Source organism: Rhinopithecus roxellana, chromosome 9 (assembly GCF_007565055.1).
Source record: "Rhinopithecus roxellana isolate Shanxi Qingling chromosome 9, ASM756505v1, whole genome shotgun sequence".
Taxonomy (NCBI): domain Eukaryota; kingdom Metazoa; phylum Chordata; class Mammalia; order Primates; family Cercopithecidae; genus Rhinopithecus; species Rhinopithecus roxellana.
Window position 1 is genome coordinate 28,146,979 of NC_044557.1, and position 24,880 is coordinate 28,171,858.

Sequence of the window (24,880 nt, forward strand, 5' to 3'; positions counted from 1 at the left end):
TTACAGACTTTCTTCCCCCAAAAGTTGGCCTGAGGCATGTCCCTGTATTTTTAAGATCTTTAGTGTTTCTATTTATTTGGACAAATTTTACCCAGCACTTTAATTTGAGTATATGAATATAAGTTAGAGAAAGTTGGTATTATTAATATCAATAATTATGTTGATAAAGCCATCATGTTGATAAAAGAAAAATTGCATTTTAAGTTATATTCAAAGCTTTAAAGAACGATTTTGAGTCAATATGTAGGTCTTTAGGGGGAAGATTTGAATTTCTCCCCAGGAAATAGGTATTTCTTTTCTATTACAGAAACACCAGTTGAGAACGATAATTAGGACTAAAAACTGGGATGTCATCGAGAACAAATATAATATGACCCTTCAAAGGCCATATTAATAGAATAAAAGGGGCCTCACTTGGATTGAAAGTAAGAGATAGTAAGAGGTAGATTGCAGAACACAGAACGCAAAGAACTGCCCTAGAAAGGGGCTAGAATCTGATCAACCCCTTGTGTCTATAATAATAATAACTTTTATTTGCATTACATGGTGTTGTTTGCAAACTGTTTTAAAACACTATACCACTTGTTTCATTTAATTGTAACAATGACCTTAGAAAGAAGGTTATTATCATTAATATTTTACAGAAAATGCCCAAGAGCACATAGCTATGGGAAGCTTTGATAAGAGAACCCTGATCTTTAATACCCTCCTTGCCACATTCATATTCTATCTTCACCCTGAAGGAAGGCAGTTTCTTGTGTTCTAAACTGTCAGTTCAATGTGATGTTATTGATGAGTTCGTACTGCAGAAGGGACACAGAATATGATTAAGGATAATGAGTCTGCTGTTTGGGATAGTTGTCACAGTAACTCAAGGGTTCTTACAGGTTATTAGAATTTAATAGCAAAGTTATCCTAAAGAACAGCTCTGGTTTCAAAGCTTCTATACTCTAAAACTTAGACTACCAATTGTGGTTGAGGCATTTCATTCTGTGGTTGCTGCCTGCCATGTCAGCCTTCTTATTTTTCATCTTATATATGGGTCATGAAATCATACCAGACTAGCAGACATACTCTCCATTCTTTGCCCTTTCCTATTTTTGTCATGTGGCTGATGTGGTTCTCTCCTTTAGGAATGACATTTTCTATCATTTCTACCTATAAAATCTTGCCTGTCTGTCAATGTCTTTCTCATGTGCTGCTCTTCCATGAGATGGCCCTTCTTTTTTTTCTGCCCACCACTTGGCTGTTGATTCTCTGTATTCCTATTGCATTTTGTTTCCTCTTTGTAGCACAGGTTGCAAAAGTTACTAAAAAGCCAGGGGTTTGGGTCTAGGTCTTGCTGTTCACAGAATAGAAAGCCAATAACTGAGTCAAAAAGTATTGCCAGGGAAGAAGGCTTTAGTGTGGTGCTGCAGCCAAGGAGAAGAGGAGATTCAATCTCTCATCTTTCTCTCCAGTGGACTAAAATCGGGGAGTTTATATAGCAGGGAAGGTGGGAAAACAAGAATTAAGGAGGGGTAAAGAAGCAATCAAGATGGGTGAGGTATCGGGCATCTCATTTTCTGGATGCATTAATGTGAGTTCCAGTTCCTTTCCTGAAGGTCAGTTTCCTGAGGATAGAACTCAAACGAGACAAATGGAAGTTTCAAGTTTTAAGACCAGGGAAGTATGCTTTCTGCATTTATTATTGGGGAAAAAAAACCTGTAAATATCAGTTCTATGGGACAATTAGGTTGGTTTTCCAAACTGAAATATGTGCATGAGCCTGCCTGGTTCCTTAATTAAGGGAGGTGCTTGAGTGTAAAAAAGCTATTAAGATTATGGTGAGTTTTTGAGCTCCTTATCTAATAGGTAACTACCACTATGTTCTAGGCATTACGCCCAAACCAGTGTGTGAGTGTGAGTGTGTGTGTTTGTATGTGAGAGATCTCTTAGTTTAAAAAATATTGGTAAATAATTCAAATGTTTTTTGAAAAGCTGGGGAGACAAAACAAAAATTCTCCTGAAGACTATGTTTGGCCCATTTCCCTAGTTTATGACCCTACTCTATAGAATTTGGGGACAAATAAATAGTACAAGTCAGAGTATAATATGTCCATCATTAATGAAATATCTACAGAGAGTGAACACTCTACGGGATCATCCTTCTATCCTTAGAGTGTCTTTTGTGGAGTAACTTACACGTTTTTGTTGAATTGCATGAAACTTTTGGGGAAGTTCCCAAAAACTTTGGGAGAACTGTGTTCCCCTGAAGTTTGGAGGGTGAGAAGTGAAAGAGGTTGAGAAGAATGAGTTGGCTGGGTGAGTGTGCTGCTTTAGACAAGTTGAGACTACTTTTTGTAAACTTTCATTTTGATGTTTTATTAACCACTACTGTTGGTAAATTTAAATATTTTAATGATCAGTATTACTCTTTGCATGCCCTGGGGCTTTTTTTTTTTTTTTTTTTTTGGAGAAATGGCAGCTTAAAAAAATTAAAATAGACTATCCATTCGATCAGCTTTCAAAATTCTTGGTGCTCACTCTGTCCTGAATCTGGGTCAGTGTGGCATTTGATGACTAAGAAACCTGAATCTACCTCCCTAGCAGGCTTTCACTATGTTGAAATTGCGCTTTAAGTAATTTCATTTCTCTTGATTGAGCCTCTGCAAATTATTTCACAAAACAATTCTTCAATTCTTCATTTTGAATGTGAATCTCCACACTTCCACAAAGCTTGGGGGGAAGAAAGAACCATTTATTACCACAAAAAAACATTTGTTACCACTACATTTAAATCTTGCCTTTCTTTTCTTGCCTTTTTAACTATTAAATATCTTTTATCTCGTAAACTATGTAAATTATAGATTGTGTATCTATGGGGAATCTCTGGTGTATATATAAGTTCAGAGCTCCTTAAGAGTATAAAGTATTTTTTTAAAACAGAGGTTGGGGAAGGTGAATTTATCTTTCAATCTTTAAAAAAAAAAACACTGAAATGGTGGGCATTTTTGGTTGGATTTTAGTTACACTTGGCCTCTGTATCCATGGGTTCTGCATGAGCGGATTCAACCAACAAAGAATAAAAAATATTCTGGGGTGGGAGGGTAGGAAATGATAAAACAAAAATGATATAAAAAATACAGTAAAAAAAGATAAAACAAAAATAATATAAATAAAAATACAGCATAACAACTATTTATGTAGTATTTCTATTGTATTAGGTATTACTAATAATCTAGAGATGATTTATAGGAGGATGTGCATAGGTTACATGCAAATACTATGCCACTTTATATCAGGGACTTCAGCATCTGCAGATATTGGTGTCTAAGGGGGTTCCTGGAACCAATCCCTGTGGAACTGAGGCACCACTGTAGTTTATTTTTTTTGTGGCAAGGGTATGTTCTTGTGTCAGCATGCTAATGTAGTCATTCGTGAGAGGAGATTGTTTTCTTGCTTTGCTGCCTCTTTTTCCACAAAAGCATCATTTTCAGATGAGAGTTAGGGCCTTGACTCTTGTGCCTGGAGTTTCTCCCTGTTGATTCACACCTTAGAGGGTTCCAACTGGGCCTTTTTCTGTCCCCTTCCTTCCTGTGGTTCATCTAGGATCTGTGCAGTGACCAAGTGTGGAGTCGTGATCTGTAACTATCCCTGGAAATTCTCCTACTTCATTGGTCTTATCTGTCCTGTTTTCTTTTGCAGTGCAGTCTTGCCTTTTTGAGTGCCAGCCTTGGCTAATTTCTCCCTCTCTGGGTTGCTATCTAATTCTGTAAATCATTGACCGGCGGAGTGTGGAGCCTGAGTCATGTCACAGAATTGTGATTTTTTTCATTCCTTCTCACTCAACCATTCTGAATTGTCACTTTTCAGCCAATTCTTAGACATGAATTTGAAAAAATATATAAATAGCTTTGTGTGACTCACCTGAGGGATTCTTTGACCTTTTATTTCCATTGTTTTCACTTTCCCCCCATCCTTAGTTGGAAATCAACAGTCTGCATTTTAAAAAAACAAAACTCATTGCTCTGCTCTACTCAAGTAGAGTGTGAAAAAGAGTAGGGGGGATTTTAAGACTCCACAAGAAAGAGTTTGGAGGGATTTTACGTAGGAAAATAAAAACATGAGAAAAAATATGTAACTTGGGTATTTTAAAGGCATAAAAATGATACTGTAGACTTTGGGAACTTGGGGGAAGATGTGGGGGTAAGGGATAAAAGACTGTATTTTGGGTACAGTGTATGCTGCTCAGGTAACGGGTGCACTAAAAATCTCAGAAATCACTACTAAAGAAATTATCCATGTAACCAAAAACTACCTGTACATCAAAAACTATTGAAATAAAATTAAAACACACACACACACACACATACACACACACACACACACACACACAAGAATGTGAAGGTTTTTCTATCTTTGGTAATCCTAAATATATATGTGACGTCTACCAATATTGAGTTGTGATGCTGAACCTTTTCTAAACTATTGATAATAAAAGGAAAACATAAACAACTAAAGCTGAATGAGATATTTAAAATCTTCTTAATAGAAAATTATTTTTATAAAATTATTATAATCATGCATTGCTTAACAACAGTGATGCATTCTCAGAAATGTGTCATTGGGCAATTTCTTTGTTTTGAGGACATCATAGAGTATGCTTCCACAAACATAGATGATATAGCTACTATACACCTAGGCTATATGGTGTAACCTGTTGCTCCTAGGCTGTAAATCTGTACATCATATTGTTGTATTGAATACTGTAGGCAATTGTAACAAAATGGTATTTGTGTATCTAAACATATCTAAGCCTAGAAAAGATACAGTGAAAATGATGTTATAATCTTATGGGATCACCATCATATACATGGTCCCTGTTTGATTTAAATGTTATGAGATACTTGACTCTATTTGAAGAGGTGATCTAAGTATGAGCAGTCAAAAATGTGAAGAAAATATTGTAGATATTTGTCACAAAGTTAATTAGTGAAAATGTTATGCTATCTTCTGAATATTTGTCATGTTTGTGGCATCTGCCAGCTTTTAAAAATTTGTATTTATGATCCTTTTCTGATTTATTTTTGTACCCTAGTTTTATATTTGAAATTTCGTGTTATTTTTCTTAGAGAGGGCCTTCAAGATTGTAAAAGCTTTTAGGCCCTACAAAACCTGGATCCATCCTTGATTTGACTTATCTGTAACCAGTTGATACTTTCTGTCCATCAGCTGAATGTGACTAACTGAGGTACCCAGATTAAAAGCTTAGAGCCAACTTCAGATTCTGGGGAATGGAACTCTAGCCATGTGATGGCTACTCCCTGCTGGCAGTATGATCCACATTCCTTCTTGTTGATCCCGTATTAGCTACTTACTAGGTAGGACAAGGATTGGAGTGCTTTGGAAAATTTCCTGAAGTCATAAACCTGACTAGTTTAAAAACTGAAGCATGCCATATCCTGGGGAATCAGTATATATCCTCCAGGACTTCTATATTGGAACTTGAAATCTAAAAAGTGGTTTAAAATAAGCAGACAAAAAAAAATTCTATTAGGACAAAGTAGGGTTAGGAGAAAAATCTTTATACAAAACCCACAATAATTTTCTTTTGCAAGATTAGGATTCTAAATATTCTCTCTATGAAAGTCTGTAACATAATCTAATAGGAACCTTTATCATACTTACTTTGCTTTGTCCAAAATTAATATATGTCATTCAGCTTTATTTGGTCAGGGTTAGCATGATATATCTTTTTTCATCTCTACTTTTAATCTGTCTGGATCTTTAAAATGAGTTTCCTTTAGACAACATGTAGTTGAGTGTTTTTTTAAAAAAAATCTACTCTTGACAATCTCCATCATTTAATTGGTATATTTGAACATTTGAATTTAAAGTGGTTATTGATCTAGTTGAAATAATGTCTACCATATTTGTATGTATTTTCTATTTGTTGTCATTTTATTCTACTCATATTCTTCCTTCTTTGATTTTAAGCATTTTACATGATTTCATTTATTTCCTTTCTTAACATATTATAATTCCTTTTGAAAAAAATGTTTTTTAGTGGTTACCGTAGAGATTGCAATATACATTAATGACCAATCAAAACCCACTTTCAAATAACACTATACTCCCTGTAAACCAAAAAGTGATTGAGGGCTGGGCGCAGTGGCTCATGCCTGTAATCTCAGCACTTTGGGAGGCTGAGGCGGTGGATCATGAGATCAGGAGTTCAAGACCAGCCTGGCCAAGATGGTGAAACCCCGTGTCTACTAAAAATACAAAAAAATTAGCCAGGCATGGTGGCAGGTGCCTGTAATCCCAGCTACTCGGGAAGCTGAGGCAGAGAATTGCTTGAACCCGGGAGGCGGAGGTTGCAGTGAGTCGAGAGCACGCCCCTGGAATCCAGCCTGGGCAACAGAGGGAGACTTGTCTCAAAAAAAAAAAAAAAAAAAGAAAGAAAAAAAAAAAGAAAAAAAAAAGTTGACTGAGGCAGGTATCTCAATCAATTAGAGGTTTATTTAACCAAAGTTGAGGAAGCCCAGGAAAAAACTCAAATCACAAGAGCATCTGTCTGTGATCTATGTTTTTTTCTAAAGAGGGTTTTGTGAACTTTTCTTCACAAAACTTTTGTTCAAAAAGGGAAAAGAGCAAGCAGAAGAGAGAGAAAAGGGAGGGGAGTATAGGCTGTGAGGCAGATAGTTACATTATAGTGAGGCTCTGATGAGCTTCAGTGAATCTACATTTTATATGAGAAAAAAGAAGCGTGTCAATTATGCGTTTTCTTGCACTTAGTAAATCTACATTTTATATAAGAGAAAGTAAGCATATGAAAAGAGGGAGTAGAGGAAATGAGGCTGTGACACGGGACTGTGAAAACTACCTGTTTGAAAACAAAAGGGAAATAGTGTTGGTGGCTCAGTTCTCATGGTTAACTTTCCCTTTGGCAAGTGAGTTTGTGGCCCCAAGATTCTATTTTTCTTTCACATGCCTCACAGATAGTACAAGTACCTTATAATACAGTATCCCTAATTTCTTCCTTCTGTCACTTATAACATTTCTGTCATTCATTTCACTTACCTATAAGCTATACTCACTGAATAAATGATAGAGCTGCTAGAGGTAAAATTCACAAAAGTGTTGGGGACCCCTAAAACTGGGCCCCCTCCAAGTTTTTAATTCTCCAGCTATTCCATACTGATCCTCTAGTAATTTGTCAATTATAATTGAAAATCTTCCCACCAATATGGCTTTTGCTGTGCACTTCTCCTCCTGGGCTTCTGATCTGTTAAGTTGTGAATCTCTGTATCTGCCTCTCTATCTTCAGTTTTGGTGACAGCAGTTTTTCCTGTGGCCTTAATTCTCTGATAGATCTAATAAGGTTTTCGATTTTCAGTTTGTTCAGAATTTTCCTTGTTGTGAGGATGGGAGTGATGACTTTCAAGTTCTTGGACTTCCAGCCTCTAGAATTGTGAGAAAATAAATTTCTGTCGTTTAAGCCACTCTTCTGTGGCGTTCTGTGGTGGCAGCCCAAGCAGATTAATACGCTACACCTATTTCAGGTAATATACTGGCAATGCAGAGATGAAGAGTTTACTAGTTCAACAGTGACTGACAGATCCTAGAATTAAAATGATTACTTTCTAAAAATTTGCATTGTGTTAGATGCCTACTTTCTTGTAAAGGGGCCCTTTGAAATAATTTTTAAATTTGGATTAGAAAAAAAATGTGAGAAAACATTGCTGCAAACAAAGAAAAAATAGTCTCCAAACTTTTTTTTTTTTTTAAATCACATTACCTTGTAGATGAAGGCCCAAAGTTATGCCCTAATGTTAACCACCAAGGCCACAAATAGAAAAATGATTGAAATTTACATATGAAGATTTATCAAGATAGAGTAAAACAAATGCAGTCAGCTATAAACATGTATTACACAGAATCTCTGAGAAAAGCATGTGAAGTGCCAGATGAAAAAGTTGAGCGTGATAGCTGTATTGAACAGAGCTCAGGAGACAGTCAGGTTCTGTGATGAGGAAGGGTAGCTGCATAGCTCACTAGTGCTGTTGTCTTTGGTAAGCTGTCTAATGCCTCTAGCTTTATTTTCCTTGGAGTACAATGGAGATAATAATCCTGTCCTGACCATATTGCAATGTGTTTGGGGGGATTAAGTGATACTGAGAATGTGAACGGGCCTTGGCCTCTTATATTACTGGAGAGTGAGTATTGCTGTGAGGATAATGGACGTAATGTAGGAGACAGCTTCTAATCCAGTGCTCAGCCCAAAGTAGGGACACTTTACAAATGGTTCTAGAATAAATGATGACTGTTAAATAGGCTAAACTGAAACTCTAATATTCTGGATTCTAATCTTCTGGAGGCTTTAAAGATACGCTCTAGGGTTTTTATAAATGTAACAGGTATAGTGAATCTAGAACTCTCAGGGTGTAATACATTTTTATTTTTTTTTTTACCAGCCCTGTCCAATTTACATTTCATCCATGGGTGAGTTATTTCTCTTTGTTCTTAGGTGGGAAATTTGACTTATCCTGTAATTTTTCTGCTCATTCTTAGGTAACTGGTAGTCATAAGATCATGAGTGACAAAGCAGTAACTCTGTTCTGTTTGTTTTGTTTGTAACTGTTCAGTATTCCATTCAAGATATTAATCAGTCTTCTTCAATCTTCCATTAAAAGTCCTCCTCTCCTTTCCTTGGATATGTGCTTGGGTTGCAGGCTACCTTCAGGGCTTGTTTCTTTTCTCTCACTTCCTTCCTTCACAAGTAAGTAACTTTTACTCTTCTGGGCCTCTGGTTTGGGAGATGCGAGACTGAGAGGTGAAGGGATAAAGCAGACCTTACTTTAACTGGGCTACTTCAAGTTCTCTGGGCCTGGACAATGGTTAGAACAGACTCGTTCTTGGTACTTCAATGGATTCTTCACAACTTCCAGTTATTGTCAACTCTTGAAACATAGGTATCGTTATTTCTCAGGCTGCCACACACCTCTGAGCACCTGATTCTCTGGTGGTTTACTCCAATTGCTGTTCTTTTTGTGTTCTTATTGACTTGGGATAGGATTTTAAAGGACTATCCCAAGTCAATAAGACTTGGCCCAGGTCTCTTTCTCATGAGCAGTCTATATTTGCATCAAAGACATACTTTTGTAACCATTTTGCTTGCAAGACTGAGAAGTTGTAGGGGGATTCCAATGATGTCACTTTATCCTGCTGTCATAGGATAGCTACTTTAGAGTCATATCAGGATTGCATGGAACACATGGAAAGCTCTTCCAAAGCTCCCTCTTGCTGTGATTGGGTTAAATTTTAGCATCTCTCTCACCAGCACTGCATCTTCCCATAACCCCTACCTTTATTGGTTAGGACTCTGCAGTTCAACAGCTCTTTCTAAGGAAAACCTTACAAATCCTTCTTGTTTCTCTACTTTCTAACTTGACTTACATCCTTGATCCTTCTGAAAGGTCCAAGATTTATGAAATCATGCCTCAACTATCTCTTATACATTTTTCACATGAGAATCATCCCACATTCACAGTGGTATCTGATATGTCTTATAGTGATGCTTTTGTTGAAACTTCAGTATCACACCCTACTACAAAAACAATAAATCATTTCATCAAACTATAAAGATTTAATCCCTCAGGATTAAATCTGAGTTTCATTATCTGTAACTTTTTATAGAATGGGGACCTGCAAAGATTCCATTGTGAAGAATTACACTTTTATGAATGCTGGAAAATTAATGCCTGAGTGAAACACTTTGTTCAAGAATGTGTCCATATTTCTAAGTGAATATTCTTTATTTAACAAAGTGTGAATCTGCTATATGGATAGCACTGAGCTTATTTTTGGGCAAGTATCACTACTACTGTGACCACTATTAAAGCTTACAGTCAGGTAACTAGAAAGCTATACAGGGAACTCCTTGCCCTTCAGATCTGGGCAAAATATTCGATCATGTTGGATTCCACGCCCCTACCCCATTGTCTCCCAATATTTCATTATTTTTAGTAATTTTGTTAAAGATATGCAGGCTGATGACAGGCAGATGGAGGGATTATGTCAACAAATATTCAATTTTTTGACATCTCACAGAATCTACTTCCTCTTTCTCTTCCCTCCTTCTCCAGAGTAACCAGCAATTTTTCCCCCATTTTTCTCAGATCAATTCTATCCTTAGGCCTTGTTGGAGTTGTATCTTGCACACTCAGCCCTTTTCTAAGCAGATACAGTTCACTTCATAATGGAAATTTTGGTGCATCTGATTTATCCTTCAAATTACATTAATAATAACCTAACCCACACTTGGAGAACACTCTGCAGTTTATAAAACACATGAATCTACATGGCCTTTTGATATTTTTAATTTTCTTAGGGTGCAGATAATAATATAGGCATTATTATTTGCACCTTATAGACATAGAACTGTTAAAATATTATCTGGACTAGTGGAATTTATAATAGAGAAGAGAAGACATATACATTATAAATTATGAAAAAAGACAATTTTAAAAGTATGCATAAATAGTGTAATATAGTATCGATTATATAGCAATTACTTTGGATCTGATAAACCAGAGGAGACTTTGGGAAAGAGAAAAACATTTGATGACTAAAAAGAGACAGCTTTTTGTCCAGTCAGTCAAAAACCTTTTTTGAAGGTTTGACGTATCCCTCCATCTGCCTATCATCAGCCTGCATATCTTTAACAAAATTACTGAAAATAATGAAATGTTGGGAGACAATGGGGGAGGGACATGGAATCCAACATGATAGAATATTTTGCCCAGATCTGAAGGGCAAAGAATTCCCTATATAGCTTCAAAAAAGGTTTCTAGAGAAGAAAATGCTAAGCAGATATGTTTGTCAGAGTATGTAGGTAAGAAAGCAGACAACATGTTTAAGAATATGACTGATTTCTAGGGGCTGAACTACAGAAGGTTAGTTTGTGGCCAGTGGAGGAGGAAATGGTTGGAAGGAAATTTAAAGTACTGTGAACAATTTCCCTTGTTTTATTTTCTATTTTCAATTAGATACAAAAACTGATAGTAAGTACCTATAACCAGATACGTGTGAGGATTTGTGTTGGCATAATCGATCATTCATAGGCTCATTCTGTTTAAAAATTAAATCTATAGAAACTAACAGAACTACATGGAATTGTTTGTAAAAATATTTATTCTCATGCGTGTATTACTCTTATTTTACTGGCAACAATGTTAAGATGCAACTACTTTTTGGAATCATCTTACCAAAGGAGGGCATTTCCTATCATTTTGAATAGACATCCTCCCAAAGTTTTATATTGGAAATTCTGAGGCAGGTTCTTTCCTGTTATAGGCAATAGTTAGAGGGTGTATTGTTGATGGCATTAAAAGGTATATTAAGGAATTTGTACTTTATTTGCTGTGCAAGGCAGTATTTAAAAGTTTTGAACAGAGAAGGAAATTGTCTAACCCTACTAGTTAGGAGATACATAATCCAGTAGGTTTTTTAGTTTTTATAGATAAGAACATTGAATTTTTAAATCTGATTATAATCTAGTGGTAGGTGAGAAGATATCTATCTAATATTATTTGTTTCAAAAATATTATTTAAGCACCTACCATTTGTCCAACACTTTTATGGTCTGGACAGGAAGAAACCCTGCTGGTTGTGGGCCAAGAATGTGATAGAGAGATAAGCACCACCACCAAAAAACAAAGAAAAAAATAGTGAACATGATTATTTCAATAATTTATAAAGTGGAACATTTCATAAAAATAAGAACCAGAATAAGAAAATAACTTGAGTGTCAGGGTAGCTACTTACGATTGGGAGGTAAATTTTGAGCTGAGACCTAAATGCCAGGAAGGCACAAATCATATGGAAATGGGTTGAAGAGATTTCCAGGCATGGAGTAGAATAAGGGGAAACATCCCAAGGCAGGAAAAAACTTAGGTTATTAAACAGAAAAATAGCTGAGTAAGCAAGGATGGAATGAGAGGAAGTTATACAGGGAAGCAGAGGCCAAGTCCTGGGCGGGCTGGGCCATGGAAATAATATATTGTATTCTTAGTGTGATATGGGAAGCCATTGAAGGGGATTAATTTAGGAAGTGAGGCAGTCTGATATTTATTTTAACTTTGATTTTTAAATTGACAAAATAGTTATACATATTTATGAGGGACAGTGATGTTTTCATATATGCAATGTATAGTGATCACATCTGGGTAATTAGCATATCTATTATCTCAAACATTTATCATTTGTTTGTGTTGGAAATAGTCAATATTCTCCTAGCAATTTATAACTATATATTGTTGTTAATTATAGTTATCACATGGTGCTATAAAACACTAGAACTTATTTCTCCTATCTAGCTGTAATTTTGTATCCTTTAACAAAATTACCAAGCAGAGCTGACTCATTACCATGGGGATGGCACCAAGCCATTCACTAGGGATCCACCCCTCCTGATCCAAACACCTCCCACTAAGCCCACCTCCAACATTGGGGATAGCGTTTCAACATGAGATTTGGAAGGGACACACATCCAAACCATACCAGTCCCTTCCCCGGCCCTTCCCAGTCACTAGTATCCTCTGTTCTACTTCTTTCTGTTTTCTTTTTTTTCTTTTCCTTTTTTTTTTTTTGAGATAGAGTCTCGCTCTGTTGCCCAGGCTGGAGTGCAGTGGTGCCATCTCGGCTCACTGCAAGCTCCGCCTCTGGGGTTCACACCATTCTCCTGCCTCAGCCTCCCAAGTAGCTGGGACTACAGGCACCCGCCACCACGCTCGACTAATTTTTTGCATTTTTAGTGGAAACGGGGTTTCACCGTGTGAGCCAGGATGGTCTCGATCTCCTGACCTCGTGATCCGCCCACCTCGGCCTCCCAAAGTGCTGGGATTACAGGCGTGAGCCACCGCACCTGGCCCTGTTCTACTTATTTCTATGAGATCAATGTCTTCAGCTTTGGCATATTACTGAAAACACGTGAAAGATCTCTCTGGCCTCTGTGTGGATAATTCTTTATAGGAAAGTAAAGAGAAACAATATGACCAGTAAAGATTTCATCTTAGGCTGGAGATGATTGGGGCTTGGGATAAGTTATGTGAGCATTTATTTAGTGGCTTGGATTAGGTTGGGTCAGAGTCTCAAGTAGGTAACACATTTGTGAGGGAAAGATAAAAGAACAACATGTCATTTTAGCCATGACAGCAGCATCGTGAATCCTAATTATAATGGATTGGGTAGACAAAAGATCATTCACATCTCTTTAAGGAGATATACCACCGGAACCAGTTTAGCATTACAAGTCTATATAAAGGAATCAGTGATTTAGAAGGCTATTGCTTAGAAAACACGGGTAGTTAATTTCACAGAGAAATCTTTGTTTTCATTTCCCAATGCTAGACTACTAGCATAATAAACCAAATGTAATGATTTCAAATATTCAAGATACATAAATGTATATTTTATTAATTATTATTATTATTTTTTTGAGATGGAGTCTTGCTCTGTCGCCCAGGCTAGAGTGCAGTGGCACGATCTTGACTTACTGCAATCTGCACCTCCCGAGTTCAAGGGATTCTCCTGCCTCAGCCTCCCAAGGAGCTAGGATTACAGGCACCAACCACCACGCCCACCTAATTTTTTTTTTTTTTTTTTTGTATTTTTAGTAGAGATTGGGTTTCACCGTCTTGGCTGGGCTGGTGTTGAACTTCTGACCTTGTGATCCACCTGACTCAGCCTCCCAAAGTGTTGGGATTACAGGCGTGAGCCACAGCGCCCAGCTTATTAAAAATTTTTAAAATAAAATTATAATTATATATAATAAAATTATACAAATATGTAAAAAATTAGTACAGAAGAATTTTCAATGAAAAGCAGCAATCTCTTGCTCCAGTTGACTTAATCCCAGTTTTGTTTCCTGGAATGAACTACTTTCAGTACTCCCTTTTAGTTTTTCTGAATGTGCAAATTCAAAATAGTAAGGTTATGCCATTCTTCTTCTTCTTCTTTTTTGTTTAGATGGAGTCAGACTCTGTTGCCCAGGCTGGAATGCAGTGGCGCAATCTCTGCTCACTGCAACCTCCACCTCCCAGGTTCAAGCAACTCTACTGCCTCAGCCTCCTGAGTAGCTGGGACTACAGGCGGCTGCCACTATGCCTGGCTAATTTTTATATTTTTAGTAGAGATGGGGTTTTGCCATGTTGGCCAGTCTGGTCTTGAACTCCTGATTTCAAGTGATCCTCCCACCTTGGCCTCCCAAACTGCTGGGATTACAGGCATGAGCCACTATGCCTGGCCCTTATACCATTCTTTATTGGTATCTATTTATTGGCATATTTACTATAGATGTTGTTAGACTTTCTGCTGGAAACCTAACCTCAGCATCAACCCTAGTGCTAACCCTAACCTTATAATCTCACTTACATGGCTTCTCTCCCATATAATTACATGACTGAGTTTAACCATCTTCACTGGTTAACTTTGCAACTACAAAAACGTGATTTAAGTCACAATTATTTTCTTCATGCGTTACACCATGGGGTATATTGATAGTCCCTGTTTCCACCACTCACGTAACCTGTGTTACCTCTACCTTTTTTTATTGTTAGGATGAATAACATTAATTTCTTCACTTTTCTTATCTCTCAACAAAGGAGAGATTTAGAAAGTGAATATATAGAAAAGATTTTGAGAAAAAAATTTTTTTTTCCTATTTCTATTGCTCTTGTAGCCTGCTCCTTTCATGTTTAGCTTTCTTGTGTTAAAGTAAACCACTTAGTATTTTTTTCTACGAGGTCTTTGAGAGTAGTACATTATTAACCTTTTCTGAAAATATATTTTTTATGTTTTCATTTGAATGATAGTTTGACTTAGAGTAGAAATCAAGGATAATAATTATTTCTTTTAGCACTTTGAAAATATGATTGCATTGTCTTATCAATGGGGTATCTGTTGCCAATTTGTTGTTCCTGTTAGATGATGTGTTTCTGATTTTTTAATCTCTGGTGTGATAGCAGATCCTGTGAGTTGTCTGTGGCTATCTATTTTTTTTCTTAGTTAAAAATAGAATTAAGCCGATGTGGTTGCTCCTGCCTATAATCCCAGCACTTTGGGAGGCTGAGACAGGCAGATCCCTTTGAGGTCAGGAGTTCGAGACCAGCCTGGCCAACGTGGCGAAACCCTGTTTCTACTAAAACCCTGTTTCTACTAAAAATTAGCCAATCGTGGTGACACATGCCTGTAAGCCCAGCTACTCAGAAGGCTGAGGCAGGGGAATCGCTTGAACCTGGGAGGTGGAGGTTGCAGTGAGCCAAGACCGCACCACTGCACTCCAGACTGGGCAACAGAGCAAGACTCTGTCTCAAAACAAACAAACAAACAAACAAAAAACTAGCATATGGGTTCACAGATATTACCTTCACAGTTTGGTTTAACTATGTGGTTAAGTTATCCCAAGGTGTATATGTATGCACCTTCTAGTAAGGGGCTCTAAAAAATACACGTGGACCCTTGCTTCCTACTTCCAGGGGTGCCAAGAACTGCAGAGGCTTTCCTGGACCCAGATACCCAGCCAGTCTTAGAATACTTACCCACAGAACTATGCTGTCACTATGGTGGCCAAAAGTCACATTTGGCCATTGACTACTTAAAATATGACCAGTGCATCGGAGGAACTGAATTTTAAATTTTACTTAATTTTCAATAACTTAAATTTAAATGCTAATATTTGATCTGGGAGTTGAAAACTTTTGAAAATGTTTGTAACAATTTGGGTATGTGAATGTACTTTTCTCACAGTAAATGCAAATATAAGGTCCACATTGAGATCTGCTATAAATGTGAAGAATTTAAAGACTTAGCAAAAACATGTAAAATACTGTAATCCCCTCTTTTATCCATGGACGAGGGATATGTTCCAAGACCTACAGTGGTGACACATGCCTGAAATTGGAACACATTTCTGTCATATCTTCCACACACAAATGTAATACCTTTTCCATCTTAATCACTTACCATGCACTGTGGTTGTATTTTTTTTCCACATAAAGCTTTTTGAGTTTTATTTTTTTCCTCAGGTTGGAGATTCATCTTAACATGGATGCATTTTAAAACACTAGCAGTGTCTAGAACTGTTTAAAGCAGATTATTAGGTAAGCACAAGGGATTGAAAATTCCTGTTTAAAAAATGTAAGTTGCAGTGGGATACTGAAGTCACACACACGTAGTGAGGTGGTAGTTTGTCCTGCTTTCCCCAAAAGTGGGTCTAAACTTCATTAATATTTTTTGATTATGATGATCTGACCTGATGCTGGGGTGTGTCGAACAGCACTAGGGCTCCCCCAAACGGTGTTGGCTCCCATCACCTCACAAAGTGGCTCTGAGCAAGGGTAAGGGGCTCCTGTGGAAGCTTCCGCCCCGGCCTCTGCCTGGGATCTTGGCACAAGCTGCTGAGGGACAGCTGAGTCTTCTCTTCCCCCTGGGGAACATTCTAGAGGAGGATGAGGACCACATCACTCCCCCTGCAGATGGCTAGTAGACTTGGGGACAGCTGTCTAAATATGTTTTCCCTTTGAGGACCCCCTGCCCACATAACTGCCAGAAAGAGGTGAGGCTTTCTGACTTGAGGTGGCCACAGGTTTAATGTCAGAGCTCTGAAGGTTGTTTAAACACATTGTCCCTTCTGGCTCCCAACACCTGAGTAGCTCAAATGCTGGAGTGCTGCAGTTTTCTCTCTCCCACCCTGAACTGGTAAAAAGACAACTGGAGGGGTAGGACTGGCTACTGAGTAAAGGCCTGGGTCTTTGGTCCACCTCCCCCATGGTATGCCTTGGTAGACCATGAAGATGGGAAAGTCACAGGGCAGGGGTCTAGCCTCGTGCTCTGAGCACTGCCAGGAGACCAGTTTGAGGCCTAAAGCACAGACAAGAGAAAAGAGTGAAGCAGGGAGAGGGGATGAACAGCCTGTGATTGGGAACTTGGAGACTACCACTGACAACAGTGTGGCTGTAATTTCTGCAGTTTGAGGTGGGCCAGCAAAACTAGCAGAGATTTCTTTTTCCTTCTTCACGATTTCGTATATAGAAGGTTTGTTCTTACCGTAGATCTTAGCAACCTCAGGGCACGATTTTTTTTCTTTTCCTATTAAGTGAAGATGTTTCATGTTTTCATTTAAAAGAAGTACTTCGGGCAGGCAAGGTGGCTCACACCTGTGATCACAGAACTTTGGGAGGCCAAGGCGGGCGGATCACAAGTCAAGAGGTCAAGAGATTGAGACCATCCTGGCCAATATGGTGAAACCCCGTCTCTGCTAAAAATACAAAAATTAGCTGGGTGCAGTGGCACATACCTGTAGTCCCAGCTACTCAGGAGGCTGAGGCAGGAGGATTTCTTGAACTTGGAAGGTGGAGGTTGCACTGAGCTGAGATTGTGCCACTGCACTCCAGCCTGGCAACTGCGCTCCAGCCTGGCGACAGACTCCATCCCCCCAGCCACTGTCCCCCACCCCCCACAAAAAATAGTACATCACAGCTTCTCTTCTGGCAGGTCCACATAGCCAGCAAACTACTCTTGTGCTTTAGGGCCATTATGAAGTAAAACTAAGAGTGACTGTGAGAACTGAAACTATGGAAAGTGAAACTGTACATAAGGGAGGACTAGTGTATCTGATTATTTTTGTGTTGATTATATGTTGAACTAAACTGATATTTTAGATATATTGCATTAAAGAAAGTAAAATATTAACATTAACTTTTTTACTGTGACTGCTAGAAGTTTCAGAATTATATATGTGGCTTGCTTTATACTTTTTTTGGATAGAAGTGCTTTAGATTATTACATGAGAAAAGAAAATGAATTTCAATCATTTTGAAAGCATTGTATTTCTTTTTACTTTGTAGCTAAACATATATATACCAAAACAAATGAGGCTGTTTTTACAATCTTTTCTTTGTGTTTGATGTTCTATTGTTTCACTATGGTATGGCTAGGTATAGACTTATTTTGACTTATTCTGCAGAGGATTTGGTGTGCTTTTCTAATGTCTTAAATTCTGAAAAATCTATCTTTAGTCCTTTTAATAATTCTTCCTTTTTCTCTATTTTCCCCCATTAGAAATGCTTATTTGATGTGTGTTGTGCCTTTTCTTTCTAGCTTATATATCTCATAACTTTTTCCTTTTCTGTGTGCTGAATTACGTATTTTCTCAGATTTTTCTTTTAATTCATTTTATTTTTGTTTGTACTGTTAAATCTACCCATAATATTTCAGTTTCCCTGATTGTATTGTTTATTTATGGCATTCTTTTTAGTCTTTAGAAAAATCTGGTAGTTTTTATAATATACTTGTCCTATACTTTCCTGTTTCTATTTCTTCTTTATCTCTTTAAGCATTTTAAACATGCTAATTTCAAAGCCTCTCTCATATTGCATTACTATTTCTAGTTCTAGACTGTACATTTTCCTGTCTACTTGCATTTCCTAATGGTTCTTTAGTGTACTTCATTTCCTCACATACTTTATCATGTTTGGCTATGAACCCATTTTCGGTGATGGCCATTTTGCATGGAAGTCCTTGCTACAAATCTTGTTTGTAGAAGCATTCTTACAGTGTGATTTTGTACTGGTCTCTGATAAATTCTGAATCCATTTTTCATGCAGATTCCTTGGCTTGGAATTCACGTGTCCTTGGAGCATATGAATTCAGATCCTATCCCTGCAAATGGCATTGGCCTGCATTCAGACTTTTTATAAACATGAACCTGAATGGATGGGAGCCTTTCTTGTCAAATCCCAGGGTGTCACGTGGGGTTCTTCTAGACCCTATTTACAGCTGGGACAAGGCTTTGTGACTCCTGGCCGTATGCAGGAATCATGTCTCTGGATTCCTATGCTCTTGAGGGCAGTGGCCTGGACTCCCCTCTCTGCAGGAAACAGAAAGTATCCCATTCCCTAGTTTTTAAAACCCACTATGGTTTCCAAAATACTGTGAGGTATTTTGCTTTCAGTTCACAGTAGCTACTTTGAGTTCAGCCTCCTTTTATTATCACCTGAGAATTTTCTATTCTTGGTGCCAAGTTTAGTTATGGTTTCGAAAACTTAAATGTTATATTTTATTCACTTTTTCTCAATTCATTTGAAGTGGTGTTGTGTGCATATTTTTCCATCAACTTAATACACCATTCCAGAAATATTTTGGTTGATGATATCTGTGTTACCAAACCAAACTGGATCTGTTTGTCCATGGGCAATGCCAAACACCAAAGCACTGGGTTTTTGCAATGAGAAAGGTTCTGTGCAAGTCAACTGGCAAAGAGACAGGAGGAAATGTTCAAATCTGTCTCCTCGAACTGGGGCCTGGGTTGGTTTTTATAAGCATAGGGTAATGAGGATGATCTGATTGGATCTTGCAGTGAGGTGAAGTGAGTGAGTGTTATCTAATTGGATCCTGCCATGGGGTGATGCCAGAGCTCAATCTTATTGGATCCTGAATCCTGTCATGCAACGCCCACTTCTTAATTCAGTCTATGCTTCTCTGCCCAAGCACTTAGGTTCTTGCTGTGGTTGCATGCCTGGTTCATTTGGGCCTACTCAGGTTATGTGACCTTCAGTCTGAGGGCCTGTGGCAACTGAAAAACAACTCACAACTCTGTTACGTAAAAGTTCAACCAGATTGGCCTAGTGTGGCTACAGTTACTCTTTCTAGTTTACAATGAAGTCTTTGATGTTTTTGTTGGTTAATCATGAAAGTTGAAAATTAATAAACGAAATTGATATTATTAGAGCTACATAGAGAAAGTTTACTTCAGAGCCATCTGATAAGATAGAATTTATTTTTGGATGTAATATCATTGCCATTATGTCACTCAAAGGATAATTATTCTATCATCACATTAAAATACAGACAGGTATGGCCATAGGTTCTAGTCTTTGCTCATGAGACAATATAGAGGGACAAATCATAGGGTTCTCATGTTTCTGAACATCTTAAGAGCAGAGGCACTGACTCTCCCTTTTTCTCTGGATTATCTTTTCCAGATTGTATAGTAATCAGTCATGGAAGAAAGAGATAGTGTCTTTTTTCTGGAGCAAACAATATGCATTCTTACTGCACATTATAAAAGATTTGGGTTCTCTAAGCTCAGATTTCCTCTCTTGGAATGCAAACCACTCCTGCTGCAGGCATCTATCTGGGCCTATTGATGTCACCCTTGTGGGACTTGGGAGCAATGGGCTCTGACACAAATATGCTGATGCACATTGTATTAGTCCGTGTTCACACTGCTATAAAGAAATATCCAAGACTAGGTAATTTATAAAGGAAAGAGGTTTAATTGATTCACAGTTCCACATGGCTGGAGAGAACTCAGGAAACTTACAATCATGGCAGAAGGCGAGGCAGGCACCTTCTTTACAAGGCATCAGGAAGCAGAGCATGTGAAGGAGGAACTGCCAAACACTTATAAAACCATCATATCTGGTAAGAACTCACTATCACGAGAACAGCATGGGGGAAACCACCCCCATAATCCAGTCACCTCCCTGCTTCGACATGTGGGATTACAATTTAAGATGAGATTTGGGTGGGGATACAGAGCCAGAACATATCACACATGCTGCATACTTTGCGATGAGTGATAAACTTCTTTATCTCTGACCAGCAGTCTTATATTTTCTTCCTGCATTCATGCATCTGTGGCATGCTGACATGTTAGTTTGCAAATTGGGTGAAATCTCAGACACTTTGTAGTCCTTGACAGAGATTTACAAGAGGTTACACTAGAAAGCTTCTGGAAACAAATTGACCTTTGTTTTTTAGAGGAACAACTTTTGACATAACTTTTTGCTTTCCTCCTCCCCTTGCACATGGTTGTAAATAAAGCCTGGAGTTACGCTATCTTAAGGTCATTAGGTAAAGATGAATTCTGATGTCATTGAACCATTTAACAAATGTCAGTACCTTACCACCTTAATACTTTTTGATAATGTTAAGACAAAAGAAAAACAAATGAGCATAAACCAACACAAATCCCCAAACTCACGAAAATAAAACTGTTTAAGCCACTGTTAGCTAGGTCTTGTATTTGACAAATGCCTTCAATACCATTGCCATTGGTCATTTCTCCAAGAAATCAATGTTTATTCTGTATGAGACATTATGCTAAGCACTAAAGAGGATAAGAAATGTTAGCTATTATCCTGCCCTGGAGGAAGATACAGCTTTTTTGAGAAAATGGTAATTAGCAAAACAAGGCAGCGATATAAATTTTTCAAGAGTGAAATAGGTAACAGGAGCTGATGGAACTGAAGGGAAGGAGGAATGGCTGAACTTTACATGCTTGGAGGGCTGCCGAAACCATACAGTGTGGGGAAGCCATTTCCTCATCTGGAAGATGAGAAAGCCAGCTACAATCAGATGTTTTTGAACTGTAATTTTAGCAACAGAACTATTTTTGTAAATGAAATTTTACAGAGACCTTTAGTCTATGAAACAGGTGAAAGCGCAGATTCTTTGAAGTTGAAACCTGGAGTCAGCTCACTTGATCTTCCCTCACCAGTCTGTCTCTCCATTGCTCACCGCTCCCCACCCTTCCAGAGTTTATAATGCATCTCTCTGAAACCCCAAAGATCACAGGATACAATCTGAAAATGATCAGGCATGATGATTGAAGAGAATTACAGAGCTAAAAGAAATGTATTCTACAAGGATCAGTCATACGTGTTGAGTTTCAGTTGGGTGGCTCTGCTGACCCCATCAGCACAGTGCAAGACTCCAGCCAGGTCTTTATCCCTTGTTAACTTGGCTGGCCACTTAGTTACAGACAGCAGCCTAAGAAGAACTAGTAGCTCTGTAGACATCTGCTATTTGATCCTAGCGTGGGGGATGAGCGAGGTCAGAGGATGTGAATGAATCAGTTCAAAATCCATCATCACTAACTAGAAAAACAACTTACAGCTCATTCCTCACTGACTGCGGGTTGGTGACGTCTCTCTGCTTAGTAAGGGTGACAAGCATCTGTTTGGAAATCAGTATTTCGAACATCATGAAAGAAAAAATGCTTTTTGGATTAGCTCCCCCCTCAACTGCACCCCCACTATACCCAGAGGGCAAGGCTTTTGTGGTCATTTGTTTTTTCTGTATTAAAGCTGCTTGGTCTGACTGGGCCATTTGATTTCGGGTTTATCCTAAAGCCACAGAAATCGAGTTGCTGGGTATTTACTTGGGATTAATGACCAGTTAGGAACAGCTGTGCTTTATACCATTAACCCGATCCAGGTGCTAATTCCTGGAACATGCCCTGTAAGCAGGGGTCATTACTGCTATTTGAAGCTGCAAATGCTGCCTTAGAGATTACAGACTTTATTTGAAGAGGAAGCCATTTTGATTGGTCAACACGTCATATTTCTGGAGAATTAATGCTCTGTGTATAAGCCAATCTGATTGCCTGGAAACATCTCCCTGTACTTGTGCTGTTCAGCTGATAATCCACTTCTAGACACAGGGCAGCCGGCTGGAAACTGCAGCAGGTTCTATTTTTGGTACCTAAAATCAATGCCCCACTCTGGCAGCCTGGGCGGCTGCCTCATTATCCCCCCTGCCCGGTGCAATGAGCACAGCTTCCCTTTGTGGGAGATTAAAGCAAGTCAGGGAGTGTGATAAATGCTTTTAGTCATATCTGCTGTCATTTGAATAATACTAGGTGTCAGGAAGAAATACGTCCCTGGTGGATTTTAACAAATCAAACTCTTTGGATATTCTCTTTTTCCTTAGTGTAAGAAGAAACAGCAACTTAGAAAACTGTAACCCTCCCCTTGCCACCACCCCCAGAAAAAAACAAAACAAAAACAAAAAACAGCAAAACCTGTTTATATTTGGAGGCTAGGTTGGATAATATTTCTGTAAAGACTTTTTTCATTTATCCAGCGATAGCCAGGGAGTGCCTGTTGGGTTGAGGAGGGACGTTTCCTCTGTTTACCAGAAGAGAAAATGACTCAGTTCTGTCAATCTTCCAGTTCTCTGGAACCTCAGATCACTTTTTCTAGCTAAATCCCTATCTATATGCATTTAAGTTGACTTTATTGAGTATGCTTATTCATGCTTCAGTTTTCCTACAGGTAAAATAGAAGAAAGATAAAGGTGTGATGAAAGGCATAATTGGATGGAGTGTAGGGCATGAGTCCTGGCCCCTCCCTACTCTTGCCAGGCTGGGATGTCAATGCTGGCTTCTTATGTGGCCAAAGCCATCACAGGCAATGCTGAGGCTGGTGATGTTGGTCCTCAGTGGCTCCCAGGTTCCCCTTTTTGAGTCTGTTTGTTGCACAGGTGGGTTTTCTTCCATTCATCCCTTCAGTTAAACATGGGTCCTCAGATTCTCTCTCCTTATGCCCTGTTGAGATCATCTCTCAGGAGGGGATCTGATAGATTGTTTATGATGTAATACGGACAGCAGGAATCTTCTAGGGTAGTGGAAGACCGTTACACCTTGAACGCTGATTGGGCCTATCTCTCTAGTTGTTTAAAATCTGTGAATGGCTCCCAGAGACACTAGTATCAGACATTCTTGGATTCCAAGAATGCCTAAGCACTCTCTACAGTGTGCTGGTAAACTGGCTCTGATTTGTAGCTGTTGCTAATTTCAGTGGTAGAACAATTCCCATGACTACCAATTTCAGGGTACTAACATAAAGGCACTGATCACCAGGCTGGTAAGAGATGTTCACATTTCTCTGCTGTGAGCCACTATGAGTCTTTCCTTAACCCTTTTTAGGGAATTTGTCCAGTATGTTTTTTGCATTTGTTTTTTCATGGCTAACTTTACTGACTATAAGATAGGGTAGTGATAGGGTTCAGATGGAGAACCTTAGCTTGGAATCCTGGATTTCCCTATTACTGTGATTTTGGACAATGTAATATCATTGAGCCTTCTTGTCCTTGACTACAAAATAAGAATAATACATAACTCTTAGAGGTGTTCAGAAAATGAAATATATAGAAAGCCAGCACTTATTAGTGGCTCAACAAATATTTTAGAACCAAGTAAATTATTTCACATGTGAGCAAATGGTAAGTGTTATAAGCAAATAATTTAGTAATGTAATGTCTATCATTGTTTTTTTCTGTTTATTCTTAATTTTAAAGAGAAATGAGAAACAACAGCCCCAAGGACACATGTGAAAATGTCCATTGCTTCTACAGAAGGAGGTGGGATTTCTGTTTTTTCTTTGCCTGTACCTCGTCTGGTCCTTAGTGAATCCCTTGTTGGAGAACTTAGTCAAGAACAAACATCCTCCCTTTGAGGATGATAATTAACATGATAAATATGATTATTTTGCCCTCTTCTTGCCTAAAAGAAACTCTGGATCATGGTTTCAGCAATTGCTGTATTTGGTTTTCAAAAATATCCAGTATCTCTATGAAAAGGTTTTGCATTTTAATAAGGATAAGGATTTTGAGTCAAGAGAATGGATGTAACAGCTAACATCTTTTCATGTTTACTACATGCTAGAGACTTCACTAAGCCTTTATAAAAGGATTATCTCATTTAGTCTTCACAACAGCCTATGAGATGGGCACTATTATTTCACTTTACAAATAAGAAATCTGAGACTTAGAAATGTTAAATAATTTGTTTAAGATGACAGAGGTGGAGTGGATTATCTGTAATTATGGGATTTTAAGTATCAGTGAATTTGTATGTGAGGTAAATTGGGGAAAGAGGAACCTCTGTAGGCCTCTAACAATCATGCCTCACGGGCAGTCTGCTTGGCTAACTCTATTAATACTTGACCACAATAAGTTCTTTGAGGGCAGGGAGCTTGTTCTATTCATCCCAATATGTTCTCATCACTGCCTGGCATGGTGCTTTGCACAAAGTGAGTCCTTAGTAAAG

The 24,880-nt window shown here is 38.2% G+C and overlaps 1 long non-coding RNA gene across 1 annotated transcript in view; it reads left to right on the forward strand.

Annotated features, from left to right (window-relative positions):
• The first annotated feature begins 2,204 nt into the window (after positions 1-2,204).
• The window catches only part of LOC104669253, a 32,140-nt gene continuing 9,464 nt past the window's right edge, over positions 2,205-24,880 (forward strand). Inside the window, exon 1 of the long non-coding RNA XR_748962.2 lies at positions 2,205-2,304. This is a non-coding gene — a long non-coding RNA (uncharacterized LOC104669253). The remainder of the gene's footprint in view (positions 2,305-24,880) is intronic.